General features: G+C 42.4%; 1 long non-coding RNA gene across 1 annotated transcript; it reads left to right on the forward strand.

Moving 5' to 3' along the window:
• The first annotated feature begins 529 nt into the window (after positions 1 to 529).
• LOC134484970 (uncharacterized) lies at positions 530 to 7,913 on the forward strand. The gene is made up of 2 exons (XR_010062813.1): positions 530 to 2,327; positions 7,378 to 7,913. It is a non-coding gene; the product is annotated as an uncharacterized LOC134484970 (long non-coding RNA).
• Positions 7,914 to 16,601: the final 8,688 nt, after the last annotated feature.

A 16,601-nucleotide genomic window follows, 5' to 3' on the forward strand; every position in this document is an offset into this window, starting at 1 on the left:
GGGAGAATTGGGCTCCGATGATGCCATGTAGTCTTGGTTTCTGTTGCTTGGGTTCCTGTGCTTGCCTCTCGCCATCAGATTATCTCTAGTGTTACTTTGTTCTGCTAATTCTGACTGTGGCTAGACTGTCCTATATCCTGTGTGTCAGGAGTGCTGTAGACCTGTTTTCCTGTTTTCTTTCAGCCAGTTATGGGGACAGAGTGTTCTGCTTTCGGGCGTGTAGTTTTTCCTCTCTACAGGTCTTCAGCTGTTTCTGTGGGCCTGTGTCTTGAGTTCACCAGGCAGGTTTCTTGCAGGGGAAAAATTGGTCCTACCTGTGGTTCCAAGGCTCAAGTTTGCTCGTGGGGTACTGCCTAAGTCCTCTCTGCTGTGGCAGCAACCGGGAAAATCTGTGCCGCTCCTTCCGGGAGCCTCCGTGCACCAGGGTTTCAGATGACGTTTGGTGTTTTCCTCTGGCGCCTGGATGTGCACAGAGTGCAGTCTCTTCTGGTTTCCCAGGCGTGTCCGCCTCTCTGAAGGTTCAGCTCTCCCTCCCTCGGGATTTGGGTGCAGAGAACTGTTTATCCGGTCTGTTTCCTTCAGGTTCCGGCAGTGTCTCAGGCGCAGGGGTCCTGCTGCTCCCGGGCCCTCCCCTACGGGAACCCAGAGGCCTTATACAGTTTCCTCTTGGGCCAGGGATGTGGGCAGGGGTGGGCAGTGTTGGTGGTCTCCTCCGCTCTGCAGCCTCAGGAGTGCCCACCTGATCAGGCGGTGGGGTCTCTCTCCCACGGGGTTTGGGAGCAGAGAGCTGCTGCGGTCCGGGATCCGCCGGTGTGGGACTTCCGATAAACACAGGAAGTGCCCGGCCTTAGAGGAATTTTGCCTCTGTGTGTCCTGAGTTCACCAGGCAGGTTTCTTGCAAGGGAAAAGTTGGTCCTACCTGCAGTTCCAAGGCTCAAGTTTGCTCGTGGGGTACTGCCTAAGTCCTCTCTGCTGTGGCAGCAACCGGGAAGATCTGCGCCGCTCTTTCTGGGAGCCTCCGTGCACCAGGGTTCCAGATGGCGTTTGGTGTTTTCCTCTGGCGCCTGGATGTGCACAGAGTGCAGTCTCTTCTGGTTTCCCAGGCGTGTCCGCCTCTCTGAAGATTCAGCTCTCCCTCCCTCGGGATTTGGGTGCAGAGAACTGTTTATCTGGTCTGTTTCCTTCAGGTTCCGGCAGTGTCTCAGGCGCAGGGGTCCTGCCGCTCCCGGGCCCTCCCCTACGGGAACCCAGAGGCCTTATACAGTTGCCTCTTGGGCCAGGGATGTGGGCAGGGGTGGGCAGTGTTGGTGGTCTCCTCCGCTCTGCAGCCTCAGGAGTGCCCACCTGATCAGGCGGTGAGGTCTCTCTCCCACGGGGTTTCATGCATATGCTTCTTGCTGCACACATATGTGCACAAAGGCCAGAAGTCAGCATCAGGTATCTTCCACTATGGCTCTCCGCTTGTTTTTGTGAGATGGCATCTCACATTGAACCTGGAGCTCACTCTGGCAGCTAGCCTGGCTAGCGAATGCACTTCAGAGACCTATCTATCTGTGCCTCTCGATGCTTGAGTTATGTAGGTCCTGGGATCCAAATTCATGTCTCATGCTTTTGTGGCAGCCACTTTATGGACTGAGCCATCTCTCTAGTCCTAAGCCAATTTTTCCTTGTCCCTCTATTACTTTCTGTTCGACTAGAGGACTAAGTGATACATGTGTCATCTGGGGGATAAGGTGTTTATATTTCTTCAGTTAAATTGAAAGCAAATGAAATTTATGAGCATCTAAAATTCTCATAGTTTAGTGAAACCTTAAAGAGTCATTTCTTACCCCAGATAATTTATTTACTGTTGATCTTTATCAATGAATCTATATTTCAGTAATTTCTACTGAAATAGAGTGAATTGTTATGGGGCGATGTTTCTGAATTGTTTGGGACTCTGAATGAACCTTGTCACAGAACCCTTCTGGTTGTCTGGTGCCTGCACATCTCCCGCATGCTTCAAATTCACACCCAGGAACTTCTCTTCACTTGTGAAGTCATTTGAGGAGTTTTTTGTGTGACTCCTGACCTTATTGTGTCTAAGACATCATGAACTTGGCCATAAACAAATGCACACGTGTCTCACACCAGGGTGCAACCTTATGCACCAGTGTCTTGATGTATCACCTTCATAAGTTAGGAAATAGTTAATCATAACCCTGGAGAATCTGCCCCTTTGAACTTTGCTTACAGCACAGTAATGGTTTTTGTTTGATTTATACAGATGTGATACTTTGGGAAGTCTGCCTGGGAGGCATACTACATTCGAGAGGTAAACAGAGTGGGTGAGTAAAATTGGAGACATTTTGATGATTGGAAAACTATATAAGAAACGATGTTGCTGCCCCAATTACACTTAACACAATCACATAATTATTTCATTTATTTGCATATAAAGATCATCACTCTTTTGCCTTATAAAGGTTATTACATACCTATTTGCATATAATGATTATCACATACCCATTTGCACATAAGAAAGAGATTTTTTTCACATTCCTGATATAGCTGCTTAGATGGAGAAAGCAGCACTCTGTTGTCTTATCCCATCCCTACATTGTCCAGGAGAATGCACCAACGTGGTCTTTATTTACTTATTATGTATAAGAAATTTCTGACAACTGTAAAGATTTTACTAAATGAGTTCAAGATGAGGCATCCTCAAAGACATATAATATCATTAACATCAAAGCAAAACTGTATTTTAAGTGTGATTACTTTGACTGTGGTTATTTTTCTCCTCTTTTAAAAAACTTGAGCATTTAAATGTTAAAGAAACTCATTTTTATTACGTTTTAAGTGTGTGTGTGTGTGTGTGTGTGTGTACATGTGTGTGCCCCAGTGTGGAGGTCATTGGAGAACTAGGAGGACTTGCTTCTCTCCTTCCAGCATTTCTATCTCTCTTCCGGTTTAGTGACAAATACCTGTACCAACTGTGCAGTCTCGGTGGCCCCTTACTCTCAGGTTTTAAATCTTTAAAATAGGGCTTCAAAATCTTTAAAGTAATAACCGAATAAATATGAAAAAAGAAAGAGAATGCAGTGTATATCTAAAATCAAGATACCTGGAAAATAATATGCAAATTCGTTTAGATATCTGTCTCCTATAGACAAAATACAGTATCATTTTCTCCATTTTGAAGCATGGGCAAACATAAATTAATTGCTGTCGCCTGGTCTCTGTGAGCGTCTCAGACAGAAGGACCGGAGAAAGTAACTCTGAGAAATCATCTGGCCTTCAGAGAACACTATGTTTGTATTCCCTTAAATATTTCAGCAGGCAGTCAGCACACAGGAATTTCAAATAATCTTCATGTTGGCTTGGAAGAGGTAGAAATAGCTTAACTTTTGGCCGCCGAGGCTCTGAGGGTTTCCCAAAGGATAAGATGTGCTGGGCACAGTGCCTTTGATTGTGGAGGGGCAAGATTACAGGGCTTGGAGGGTATTATTCTACATTGCCCAACAAGGCATGTTATCAGATATTAATCCCTGGCTGCCTACCTGGGCAGCACACCAAAAGGGAGCAGAGTGTGGGACGGAGGAAATCATTATCCAAAGGCTGTTATTCAACACTTAAGACCCATGTGAGGGAGTCATAGTACAATGTTCCTTTTACTCCGGAGTAAAGTAGCCGAGTATTTACTCCTTGCTCTTAGGAATGTTGGTGTGACTCACAGAATGTCTTAGAAAGAAAACTAAAATTCAAAACGTAGGAATAAATGACATTAGGTTTAACAAGCAAGAAAGAAGGTCGTGTAGTTCCTCCCAGCACCAGCCATCGTGGGGCCCAGGCTGTGTGAAGCCAGGGAGAGGCGTAAGATATTTGTATCACCAGCCATGACGGCCAGCATGCTCCTTTCCACTGACTGAAATATCCCAGCATGCACCGATACAGCTTATTAGTGTTGAAAGCTATGCAAGGTAAGACGAGGACCAGTTGCAACCTTTGAGACTCTTGCTTGGGCTGAAGAGCTTGCTCTCTTTCCTTTGTCTTCATTCATTCTAAAATTACCGCAGAGAAGGGGTTGGTTAAAAGGCCTTGGACGTGTGGAAAGCTATAAAGAGAGCCATTTCTTTGCACACTCACCTAAACATTTATTAACAATTGTCGGGGTTGTCATATATCTATAGAAATGACATAGCACAAGTATGTCATTTCCTACCAGGAAGCTGATGCCCCCTTGAGGCTTGCTGCATGCTACGAAGTGAGTTCCTAGAAATCTAAGTGCAACGTCCTAAGAACGAAGAAACGACAGACAGACAGACACCAAAGAGTGACAGTCACTCAAAGCTAGGCTGGGTGGGCTGTGTTGGTTCTGGGTGATGGCATCTTCTACAGGATCAGGAACTCGGCTTGTTATTTGGTACAGCAAAAGGAGGAGGGGCTAGCAGGTCTTGGGAGGATGTCTCTGTAGGATAGCTCTCTCAGGGGAGGAGGAAGCTGTAGCAGATGCTTGTCTTAGTTAAAATACAGCCATCCCACAACTTTTAGCTTTGAACTACAGAAGGCATTGCCGTATCTCGGAGCCTTTGCCATGTCAGTGCATTTGAGGTATTAGGGTCCTTGATGCGGCCATGCTCTTGTCAATGACTCAGGATGTCCACTCTTCTCACAGAGGCTCTCTTCTTTACAATTGCATTACCCTAGGACAACGGTGGTCAACTTTCCTAATGCTGAGACCCTTTAGTACAACTCCTCATGTTATACCCCTAGGCATAAACATATTTTTGTTGCCACTTCATAACTGTAATTTCTCTACTACTATGAATCATAGTGCAAATATCTGATATGCAGGATATCTGATATGTGACCTCTGGGAAAGGGTCATTTAACCACTGAAGGTTGAGAATTGCTGCCCTTGGATGAAATATTACAAATATCACAAACAGCTTATTTTGAAGCATATTCTTCTTAGGGGGAATTATATACTTCATTCATATTTAAGTTCATTTTAAATAGTGAGTTGAAAAATCAATTCTGTGATCTCTTTATCACATACTGAAGAACAACACTATTTCAAGGGAAATGGGTTTTTTTTTTTTTGTTATTCTGCAAAGTTCTGTAAAATTCTTTTACTTCTGTGGGTCATCTCTAAGACAAAAAATTTCCCAGATGATTTAATTCATTGAATTATCAGCCCAGATTCTAAATTCCTATTATCTTAGAAAGATTTGCCCTGACTCTTGGCTTTCTCCTCTGCTTTCTTCTCTTTCATCTTTAGGAAATCTCTGTATCTCCATCCCTATCTCCAACGGCATAGCACGTCACGTCACATCACGTCACATCTCGTCACATCACGTCACATCACATCACGTCACGTCATGTCACGTCACATCATGTCACGCCACATCACGTCACATCATGTCATGTCACGTAATGTCACATCGCATCACGTCATGTCACGTCACGTCATGTCACGTCACATAATGTCACGTCACATCACGTCACGTCATGTCACGTCACGTCACACCACATCACGTCACGCCACATGTCACACCACGTCATGTCACGTCACGTCACACCACATCACATCACATCATATCGCATCACTCAGTCATGGTCTGTCAGGAACTCATGAGTATTCTTTCTAATGTCATAGTACCTTTGTTGCTCCAGAAATGGAATAAGTCCCCCAAAACCTCAAGTCTAAGAAGCTAGAATTTGAACTTAGGTTTCTCTTTGAAAATTCCCAATGACGTCTCATCCTTCTGTGTGTAAACTTAGAAAAATTGAAAATATTTGCTGCGAGCCTGACAGTAACCTGTTCACCATATATGCAGTGTTTGGCTCTTTTCTTCAAAAATGCTTGTGCCTGTTTCTCAGAAACCAAAGTCATGGGATGCTGTAATACCATAAACTGTGGCTTGTGTTCTGTTCTTAAAGCTCGCAACTCTCCACCAGAGAATTCATTTCACTTCAAACATTTTGGAAGACTCTAGCTTCCTGAACTGAACAATGCATAATTTGCTTTAAGCCAATACATCAATTGGAAATTTTGCTTTTCCACTAAATTGCTACTGATTACATGCCAGAGTCTTGCTCTTGATTCTAGCCACACTCAACCCTTTAAAAAAAAACCTCACAGCCTTAAAAACAAATCTTAAATCACTGAAAATGATAAGAGACCTTTAGATAACCAGAATCACAGAACGGTGAATTTTAAACATTACTGTAGTTCTCCAGAATACCTAAGACGCATCCGAGTCCTTAACGATGAAATCATGCCCTTCAGGAACCCTAGTAACCATAACAGTGTCTTTCTTGGGGTTTTCAGAAAACATACAAATAAAAGGGTGTAGTGGTGTGGTATATGCCTTTAATCCCAGCACACAGGAGGCAGAGGTAGGTGGATCTCTGTGAGTTCTGGGCTAGCCTAGTCTACATAGTGAATTCCAAGACAACCAGGGCTATGTAGCTAGACCTTTTCTCAAACTTCCTTCCCCCTCAATCAATTCAGAATGAAAATAAAAGGAGCAAAAGGCCTAAAATTGACAAGCAATTATGTAGAAAAAGTGGAAGATAAACATTTAGGAAAATCAGATAACAATGATCCAAGAGCAAGAACCCTAGGGAGAGTGGAAGATTCAAAAATAAACACTGATGGAAATAATCAGGGCACAAGGTTATAATTCTGTTTTCCAAATTGTACATCTTGTTTAAAATGTGTGTTTTGGAGTTTTATGCAAGCCTGGTGCCTCGGGAAAGAGCAGGTGTCCCGAGATCCAAGGCCCTGTTTGGGGTCTGGCAAAGCCATGTGCTGTCTGCATTTTCTTGGACAAACTACTCAGGGTCCTGTTTTTTATTTTTAATATTGATTGATTGATTGATTGATGTATAAGTTGAAGATATTCTCTGAGAAGCCTTTGGGCATATATATTGCCCTCAATATAGCAGTGGGTAGACTCAGCATACTTCTGACTTGATAATCCTTTCTTCCCATGAATTCATACCCAAGGACCCAAATAGCTTTCAGAGAACTTATGCTTTAAATAGCACTTCACCCGGCCACAGTAACAAGAGTGTCTTGCTAATGCTACCCCAGCACAGCTTTAGACTCTGTTGCTGTTGTTATAGTCAGTATATCCTTAATGATCAGAAAGTGAATATTCAAACAGTTGGGCCCATTGCTGGCTTTGAATTCTACATTAAATCAGAGAACAATTGGAGGCTTCTGTAATTTGGGTCCTCTGCAATTTTTACTTCGATTTTCCCTGTAATTGCCCGTAATGGTGAGCCATTTAATGTCTCATATATAGCAATGCATAAGAGCACAATGTCTTAGTGGAATTTTCCATTTTCAAACAGTCTGTAATTCCACTTTCTGTTCATCCTTAGAGTCTGTGAACAGTCACACTTCCCACTGTGGTTTGAAGTTCAGTCCCGGCGGGTGGCCATCTTGGCTCATCAACTGAGGGCCTGCAGTGACCACAGGGGATGGAAATGAACGGAGAACATGATCCCATGAGCCAAAGTTCTGCTTCAGGACAGCCTCTGGGGCCACCTTTGACGTGGAGTCGCTGCACTGTACAGCTGCCTTCAGTCACTACCTTTTTTACAAGTTTAGTTAGTTATTGAACATGTTAACATATCAACTGAATATTAGTTGATATCGGATGGTTTTAATTCCTGCCCATAAGTCAGTGGCTGAAGAAGAGTAGGCAAGAAATCCTTGCAAGCTAAGATACCTGTCAAAGAGAACAGCTTTAAGGAAATCAATGCACTGGGGAACCGGTTTGGTACCCCAATCCTCTTCATGACGGGAGACGAGCTTTTGTTAGCTCTCTCAGTGCAAACCTCCTCCAGCCCCAGTGATGAATTATTTCTTAGGCTACCTCTCTCAATTACTTTCACATAATAAAAATGCTTTCTGAATAACTAAGTTTTACATTTTCTTTATGAAAAATAAAAAATTGATTCTACACATCTATCATTCAAAAGTCTCTGCTGTGGCCCTTACAGATGTTCAAAATCCATATCTTCTTCTTCTCATTCATTTGGGTACTCACTTGCTTTCATTTAAGTACAATCTATTTATTCTAGAGATCTAAAGTTTATTTGAAAATCTACAATCCTTTTCTATTAAAACCCTGTTTTCCTGAAAATAATAGTTAGCTTTCTTCTTTTTAGATTTATTTATTTATTTATTTATTTATTTATTTATTTATTTATTTATTTATTTATTCAATGTATAGGAGTACACTGTAGCTGTCTTCAGACACACCAGACCTCATTACAGATGGTTGTGAGCCACTATGTGGTTGCTGGGAATTGAACTCAGGACCTCTGGAAGAGCATTTGGACCTCTTAACCACTGAGCCATCTCTCTAGCCCAATAGTTAACTTTCTTCAGAGCACAAATGAACATTGGGAAACGCAGACTAGAAGAGATAGTATGGGGGCTGGAGATGTAGCTTAGCAGTTGGGAACACCGGCTGCTTTTCCAGAGGACCAGGGTTCAATTGCCAGCACACACGGCAGCTAACAACTGTCTGTAACTCCAGCTCCAGTGTCTGATGCCCTTATACAGAGATGCTTGCAAAACACCAACGTATATAAAATAAAAATAAATCATTTTTAAAATGACATAGTATGTTGATTTATAAAAATCTCATTTATTGAGAATCACTTCACACACACTGGAAGCATTGCTATAAAAACTATTTGTATACTTTGCAAATAAAGGGCAACTATAGGTATATGGAAGCAGCCATATAATAAAAATGTCGCAACAGCTACCAGATATCAAAACTACCCTTGTTAATTTTTCTGAATATAATTAGGAACTATATTTAAAAACGCCCCATATTGAACAAAAGCAATCACAAAAAAAGGATGAGATCTCCTTTTCTTGCTTCTTTTGTCAGTCCCTCCCTCCCTCCTTCTGTACTTCCTGCTGTTTTTATTCTTCTCCCTCCATTAGTTTCCTTCCTGCTATATTTTCTCTCTGGTTTATTTTCCTAATAAAGGGGAACAACTTTGTGTGTGTGTGTGTGTGTGTGTGTGTGTATGTGTGTGTATATGTGTGTATGTGTATATGTGTGTGGTTATGTGTATATGTGTGTGTGTGTGTATGTGTGTGTATATGTGTGTATGTGTATATGTGTGTGGTTATGTGTATATGTGTGTGTATGTGTGTGTGTATGTGTATGTCTGTATGTGTGTGTATGTGTATGTGTTTATGTGTGTATATGTGTATATGTGTGTGTGTGTATGTGTGTGTGCATGTGTGTGTATGTGTATGTGTGTGTGTGCATGTGTGTGTATGTGTATATGTGTGTGTGTGTCCCTGCTTGCATGCATGCTGGGCTTAATGCAGACCTTTGAGCAACATTACCAGCACGTAGTCATTTTGTACCCTCAAAACCTCGAAGTCTTTCTTCTAGACTAAAAATTTTATTTTTTACAAATAAGTTTTGACATTGCTATTTGCTGACTCCACAATTTGCAATCTCTCTCTCTCTCTCTCTCTCTCTCTCTCTCTCTCTCTCTCTCTCTCTAAAGCAAACAAGGCAGCATAATAAACCGTGGTGACATTATTAGTAAGATTTCAAGATGGCACCAACTCAGCACGTCCTGCAAGACGAGATGAAGGTCCCTTTTCTGGTTGTTACACGTTCCAGGCAGGCTCAGCCCGGTTGCCTCGTGTGGTTTGGGGCCTTTAGCTATGGTGCAGGTCATTAACTGGCCGGGGCAGCAGCAGCAGCAGCAGCATTGTTCTGCTATTTTCAAACCACAACAGCCTCTGTGGAATCCAGGACCCATAAAAACAGTTCTGATGCAGCCTGACAGCGGCATAATTCAAGCCGATTCCAGTGAAACTGTAAAGCTAAGAAAATAGGAATCGGTTTTGGGGATCACGGGCACCTTCTTTAATCAATCAACTCAGCTAATTTAAAACTGTAGTTCTGAGTGCTCTCTCTCTCTCTCTCTCTCTCTCTCTCTCTCTCTCTCTCTGTGTGTGTGTGTGTGTATCTAAGAATACATCTGATATATTTCTACTGTATACTGTTGCTATGAAACCCCACTCCAAAACAACTAAAGCCAGAAAAGAAAGAAAAGGAGAAAATTCTAGAAAGAGATGTGCCTTTCTGAACCCATTTTTTTCATTTTTCCTTTGTCTATTCCTTTCTGTTTCTTTCATTTCCTTTTCTATCCTCCTTCCTTTTCTCCTCTCCCCTTTCCTATTTTTTTCTTTTTAAAATCACCCTTCCTTCGTATAGAATTTTTTTTAAAGTAGTTTAGGTAACTTACTAGAAGGTTTTGATTTCAGTCTGGATTTTTTTTTTTAAGCCTCAAATGAAAGGTTCTCTTTAATCAGATAATTGGCCAGCCAGTAATTTTAGCCTCTCTGTGACACACCAGCTGGCAGGTACAGAGGTCCCAGCCAAGCCTTTGTCCCCATTCCCCATCAGTGCCCCAGGGACTGTCTCCGAGCTTCACCAGACATCTCGCTAGAGGCTCCAACATCCTAAGCATTGGGAGTTTGGAAAAGTAGAGCTAAAACTGCCAGAGGTAACTATGCAGAAAGCACAGAGGTAGGCTGTATGGCTTCATTTATGTCTGGGGAAGGAGAAACAGGGACTGGTGTACCACAGCTCTGTCCCCTCTAGGGCACCAGCCTTTCTGATAAATGCTCAGCTCATGAGATCTTGCCTCTGAGGTTTATCTAGGAGGCGTGGGCAAGACTTTAAGGCAAGCTAATTCCTCGGTTTTATCTCCCCCTGTCCTAAGTCCCCCAGCCCCACTTCTGCCGGAACACCATGCCACACAGACTGGGAAAATTATCCTTTAACCCGACTCAATGCTGGTTTTCTTTTTCTACTTCTGGACTCATCACGTTCTCTGGCAGCCGTGAACGAAATGTACCATGGTCAATGACTGACATCCATTAGAGCCCTCGGACAAACCCTGGGCTGCCTTTTGAAAGGTCCCTGGAAGAGAAAGGACTGTGTGCTCTTTGAATGTGGGCCCCGCTGAACCGCTGCCAAGGGCAGACCGTTCCATTCAAAGGGCTGAGAGAATGAATGAGAACAGCATCCTTGGGGACCGGCAGGATCAGCTTACTCTGAAAATGCCCAGCTTCACAAAGGGTCAGAGTCACAAGGTAAATGAAAATGGCCAGGAGGGGACTTTGATGGCTGAAACACTGTAACAGTAGAGGGCTTGAAAGAAAACTTTATTTAAAAAAAATTTTTTTTTTAAAGAGGCAGTTAAAGGAGTGGGGGAAAGCCGGGGGAATCTCAGAAGGATAAAGTCTGTTGATAACAGGAATAAAAAGGCTTCTGCACGAATGTCATCGGATACTCACTGGTTACACACACAGTTTGTAAATGGACGTCCATGCTTACCAAAATGTGTAAGTGTCTACGTTTGTGAACACTGGCCAATAGCTTTATTTTATTCATTATTAATCAAAAAAGCTGGGTCGAATTTGTGGGCTCAGTTTCTCGGCGAATTAGCTAGAGGTACTGTGATTGCTGTCCAAGTCACTGATGAGTCGTGAAGTCTGGAGAACTCTCAACTATGGCAGTCTAGAGATTCACCATTTGCTTTTCCTATTCACGGTCCTGCTTGTAATGCTTTCGATTGACCACCTTTATGGAAATACTTCAGAAGCAAACTAAGAACGGAAATCAGAAGGCCCACAAAGCTGTTGATGCAGGTCCACAGAGACCCTGAGAGTTGTCTGCCACAGGACCGTTCCTCCTGAGACCCTCCGGCCCCGCCTCTTAGACGGCCTTTAGACCTATAGACTGGTACTTTCAAGAAACCATAAAGGACTAACTATACTTCAGTCAGGGGACTCCTACTCCCCAACCTACTCAAACAAAAACTTCCCGGTCCTCCATTGTTTTCCAAATTAAAAGAAAAATTGAATGTAAGAAATGATGAATATGTTGCCAAAGTAGAGGAGACACACCACACCACGTGGCAGCCTTGCCTCTGGAATTGATGTTAGCTGGTGGGAGGGGTCCCTCTCACCCTCTACTTCCCTTGATTGTTTTGTTCCCCCTTCTAAGTAGAACTGAAGCATCCATTCTTTTGTCTTCCTTCCTCCTGAGCTTCATGTAGTCCATAAGTTTTATCGTGGGTATTCCAAGCTCTTTGCCTAATATCCACTATTCAGTGAGTGCATACCATATGTGTTCTTTTGTGACTGGGTTACTTCACTAAGGATGGTATTTTCTAATTCCACCCATTTGCCTAAGAATTTCATGTAGTCATTGTTTTAAATAGTTGAGTAGTACTCCATTGTGTAGATGTTCCACATTTTCTGTATCCATTCCTCTGTTGAAGGGCATCTGGGTTCTTTCCAGCTTCTGACTATTATAAATAAGGCTGCTATGAGCATAGTGGAGCACGTGTCTTTTTTATATCTTGGAGCATCTTTTGGGTGTATGCTCTGGAGCGATATAACTGGGTCCTCAGGTAGTTCAATGTCCAATTTTCTGAGGAACCTCCAGACTGATTTCCAGGGTGGTTGTACCAGCTTGCAATCCCACCAGCAATGGAGGAGTGCTCCTTGGAAAGAACACTTAAACATCAAGGGTGACTCTTACCTTGATGAGAGACAAAGGGGGAAGACAGACAGCAGGGGTGTGAAGACATGAGGAGTAGGGTGTGTGTCTGCAAGACAGGGGCATGGAGTGTGTTAGCGACTGCAAGAAGCTAAATGATTGCTTGAGTCAGATTCCGCCTCTGGAATATCAAGGACACCTTGATGTTGAACTTCCGACTTCCACAACTGCCTTAGGATGAGCTTCTGTTGTTTTAGGCTATCAGATTCATTCTGGTTTGCACCAGCAGATTCAGGAAAAGTAATTTACAGATGGTAACAGCTGTATGCTATTGTGACCACATGGTCATCCATCTTGGACTAGCTGGTCTCCAAAGACCAATGGGGTAGCTTCAAAGCAAGAGTTTCCAGGTAACACTGGCAAGTGCGTTCACTTTGCTGAAGAGTTCTCAAGTTAGAGGTTTTCTGGGAGAAGGGCTACTTTGGTCTCGGTAACTTAACATGAATACCTTCTTGGTACAGCATCATTTATCATTTTTTCCATCTTTATTAAATTGGGTATTTCTTATTTACATTTCAAATGTTATTCCCCTTCCCGGTTTCCATGCCAACATCCCCTAACCCCTCCCCCTCCCCTTCTATATGGGTGTTACCCTCCCCATCCTCCCCCCATTGCTGCCCTCGCCTCAAGAATCCCGTTCACTTGGGGTCCAGCCTTGGCAGGATCAAGGGCTTCCCCTTCCACTGGTGCTCTTACTAGGATATTCATTGCCACCTATGAGGTCAGAGTCCAGGGTCAGTCCATGTATAGTCTTTAGGTAGTGGCTTAGTCCCTGGAAGCTCTGGTTGCTTGGCATTGTTGTTCATATGGGGTCTCAAGCCCCTTCAGCTCTTTCAGTCCTTTCTCTGATTCCTTCAACGGGGGTCCCGTTCTCAGTTCAGTGGTTTGTTGCTGGCATTCGCATATGTATTTGGCATATTCTGGCTGTGTATCATTTATCATTTATTTAATAGTTTTAAAGGGAAAAACTGTTCTTCCAAACTCACCAATATATAGGAAAAGGCTATTTTTATATCTATAGTTAGTATCAGAATTCTATGTAAAAACTGTTTGAACTAGAAGAGGCCACCTTATTCTACCCAGACCAACTGCATATTTGCTGTCGATTAGCTGTTGGGTAATTGAGAATTGACGTTTTAAGTCTTTTCTATTTGAACTTCCTGTTTGGTACTTATCTATAGGAATCTTACTATGTTTTAATAATTTAGTTGGTAATTTGGGGTTATTATACAGCACATTATAATTTTTTCCTTTAAAGAAATGGAGCCTTCAGATACAGGTTTCTTACAGAATGTGGGATTCCCAGATGGATGAAGAGTACGATTAGTTATCAACAAAAAGATTTTAGGCATAAGTGGTCCAAAAAAGCAAAATCTTTCCTAGACACTTCAGTAATTCTCAAGGAGAAAGATATTGCAAAACGTCGCTGAACGTGTGAATTTATTGAGCCCAGTTAGCCTAGGCACTGATATGCAAATACCCACTCAACCACTTCTAATAATAGGCAGAAAAAATTCAGTTGAAAAAAATTAAGAAAAAACATAATTCACCCAGAGTGAGATTTATCACAATTGCATGTTCCAAAAAAATCCTACCTTAAAAAAATACCAAATAAGGCTGACATATGGAATTCATTACATTGTGCTAATGGTTTCAATCAAACATATAACTGAGCCAAGTAGGCAGCAAGTGTTGCTGGACCTCTCTCCAGACACAGGCTATCCAGGGACACAAGCACTCTCTCAGAGGAAATCAGTGTCCATTGTACCGAGAGCTAACATCTCTGTGTCTCTGCCACCCACTTTTTATTTCCAGGGGTAAAATGTGTTTTATTCGTTTGCTTGCTTTGCCCCTATGAAAGGCCAAAACAAAAGGGTTGGTCAAATAAATATATTGAACTTTTAAGCTAAGTGCTGTGATATATATACATACATATATGATATATATGTATGTATGTATAATATGGGTGTCCCATAATATGTTTTCAAGACTCAGCCGTTCGCACACAGGAAAAGTAGAGAAAGAATAAATTGTTCATGCATGCTAGTGCGAACTATTTCCTTTTCATGAATCAAATATTATTTGAAGCTGACGTTTACCTAGACTCTTAATGGTACCTTCTATTTGGACAATTTTGTTAATTACTTGTACACTAGGACATTTTTGTCATCTTGCATAAATGAACTCCCTTTTCTCTGTTTTCTTTGGGGCATGAGAACTGAACGAAAGGGGGGTGGTCAGAATTATGGACTTTATTTTGTTTATTAATTTCTTTTATGGTGGGGCTTTGAGAAAAATCAGTGTTGGAAACTTCCTGTGAGGTATAGTTGGTTCTCCTGAAACTCCGTTTTCTTCTTGTGGGTGCAGTTTTGGCCTCCAGGGGGAGTGAGAGCAACAAAAGCCCATGTCTTGATGCTACCCTAGTAACCCTAGTTCAGAATAGTGCGTCAAACTCCAAAGTACTCTGTCCCCATCTGTCACCTCAGAGGAAGAGAGCTGAGGCAGCCATATTTAATTGGCGCTTGAAGTACACTCCACCCCCACTCCCGGTGATGTTCGTGCCCTTCTGTAATATTTTATTCTAAACCATTTCCCAGACAGCATTATTGATTCCTGTCAGTATTCTCGCCCAGGCTCCAGGAACTTGTGCAATGTGATACCAACTGCAGTTCTTTTTATGAACAGAACTTCAGAACTGACAAGTAAGGTGACCGCAATACTTAAAATTAGCCAGATGGCGCACGGGGCTGGTGCACGGTGGGGGTATAAATGCTTACAACCTAACATCAATGGGTTACAATGAGTTTGCTAAAATAGGAAATTACCCACAAAGACAAAAATTGGTACTTGTTTCTTACTTCTTGCTTTTTAGTTAGTAAGTCTGTGGTCACAATGAGAAGATACTATATTTTAAATATTTTGTGGTCATGGTTTGGCTGAGGACCTCTCCGTCCTCAGAAAGATTTATTAAAAAATAATAATGCATTTGATATTTATCTTGACCAGAGTTCTGAAATTCTTTCTATTCTCTTATCCCATGGGTAGAGAAGGATGGTATAATTTTCTCTTAAAATTTTTTTTAGATTAGTTTATTTTATGTGCATGAGGGCTTTGCCTGCATACATGTATACACACCCTATTCATGTCTGGTGCCCTCAGAGATGGAGCTGGGGTTATCAATAGTCATAAACCACCGTGCGTGTGCTGGGAACAGAACCCAGGTCCTCTGCAAGCCCAAGAATTGTTCCTAACCACTGAGCCACCTCTCCAGCCCCCAAAACTAAATTGCAAAAAGAGATTTGTTTTTCAGTGGATTTATGAGTGAATGAAGGAGTGGATGGATGTCTGATAATTTTTCATTATCTTCCAGAGGTCTTCTTACTCTCTGAGAATGGCTCATTGACCAATTTTCTCAGTATAGCTCTAATTTTGTAGTCAAACAGTGCCCTCAGAAAATATCTGTATTCGTATTCACCATTTACAAATTGTGCCGTAGACGATATCAAGTGCTTTGCTCATTATCCTTTGATCTTCCTCCTTACACACGTGACTTCGGTAAGGTACCTAAATTGCCACCTAGTTATTTGCAATTTCTGCATCCAGTGTGTTTTGTGCTTTGGGTTCTGCCTCATGGAGCGACGGAAGCAGCCCATCATGCTGCTCCTCTCTCTCCTCCCCCAGCATGTGTACTCCCCACTGCGGACAACCTCTACTTCAGCAGAACGTTCCTCAAGAGCCTATTTGTCTCCACTCTGTGAGTTGGCGCTTTGCTTACTGTTGGAGTTTAGCTTTGCACAACAGATATTAGCAATCTAGACTTCTGCTTCCTAATTTTTTTTTCCTTTTCTTCGGAGCTGGGGACCAAATCCAGGCCCTTGCGCTTGTTAGGCAAGCGCTCTACCACTGAGCTAAATCCCCAATCCCTGCTTCCTAATTTTGAAGCATAAAATTATCATTTGCCCAAAATACCATGGCAAGCAG

The sequence above is a fragment of the Rattus norvegicus genome, chromosome 1 (assembly GCF_036323735.1).
Source record: "Rattus norvegicus strain BN/NHsdMcwi chromosome 1, GRCr8, whole genome shotgun sequence".
Lineage (NCBI taxonomy): Eukaryota > Metazoa > Chordata > Mammalia > Rodentia > Muridae > Rattus > Rattus norvegicus.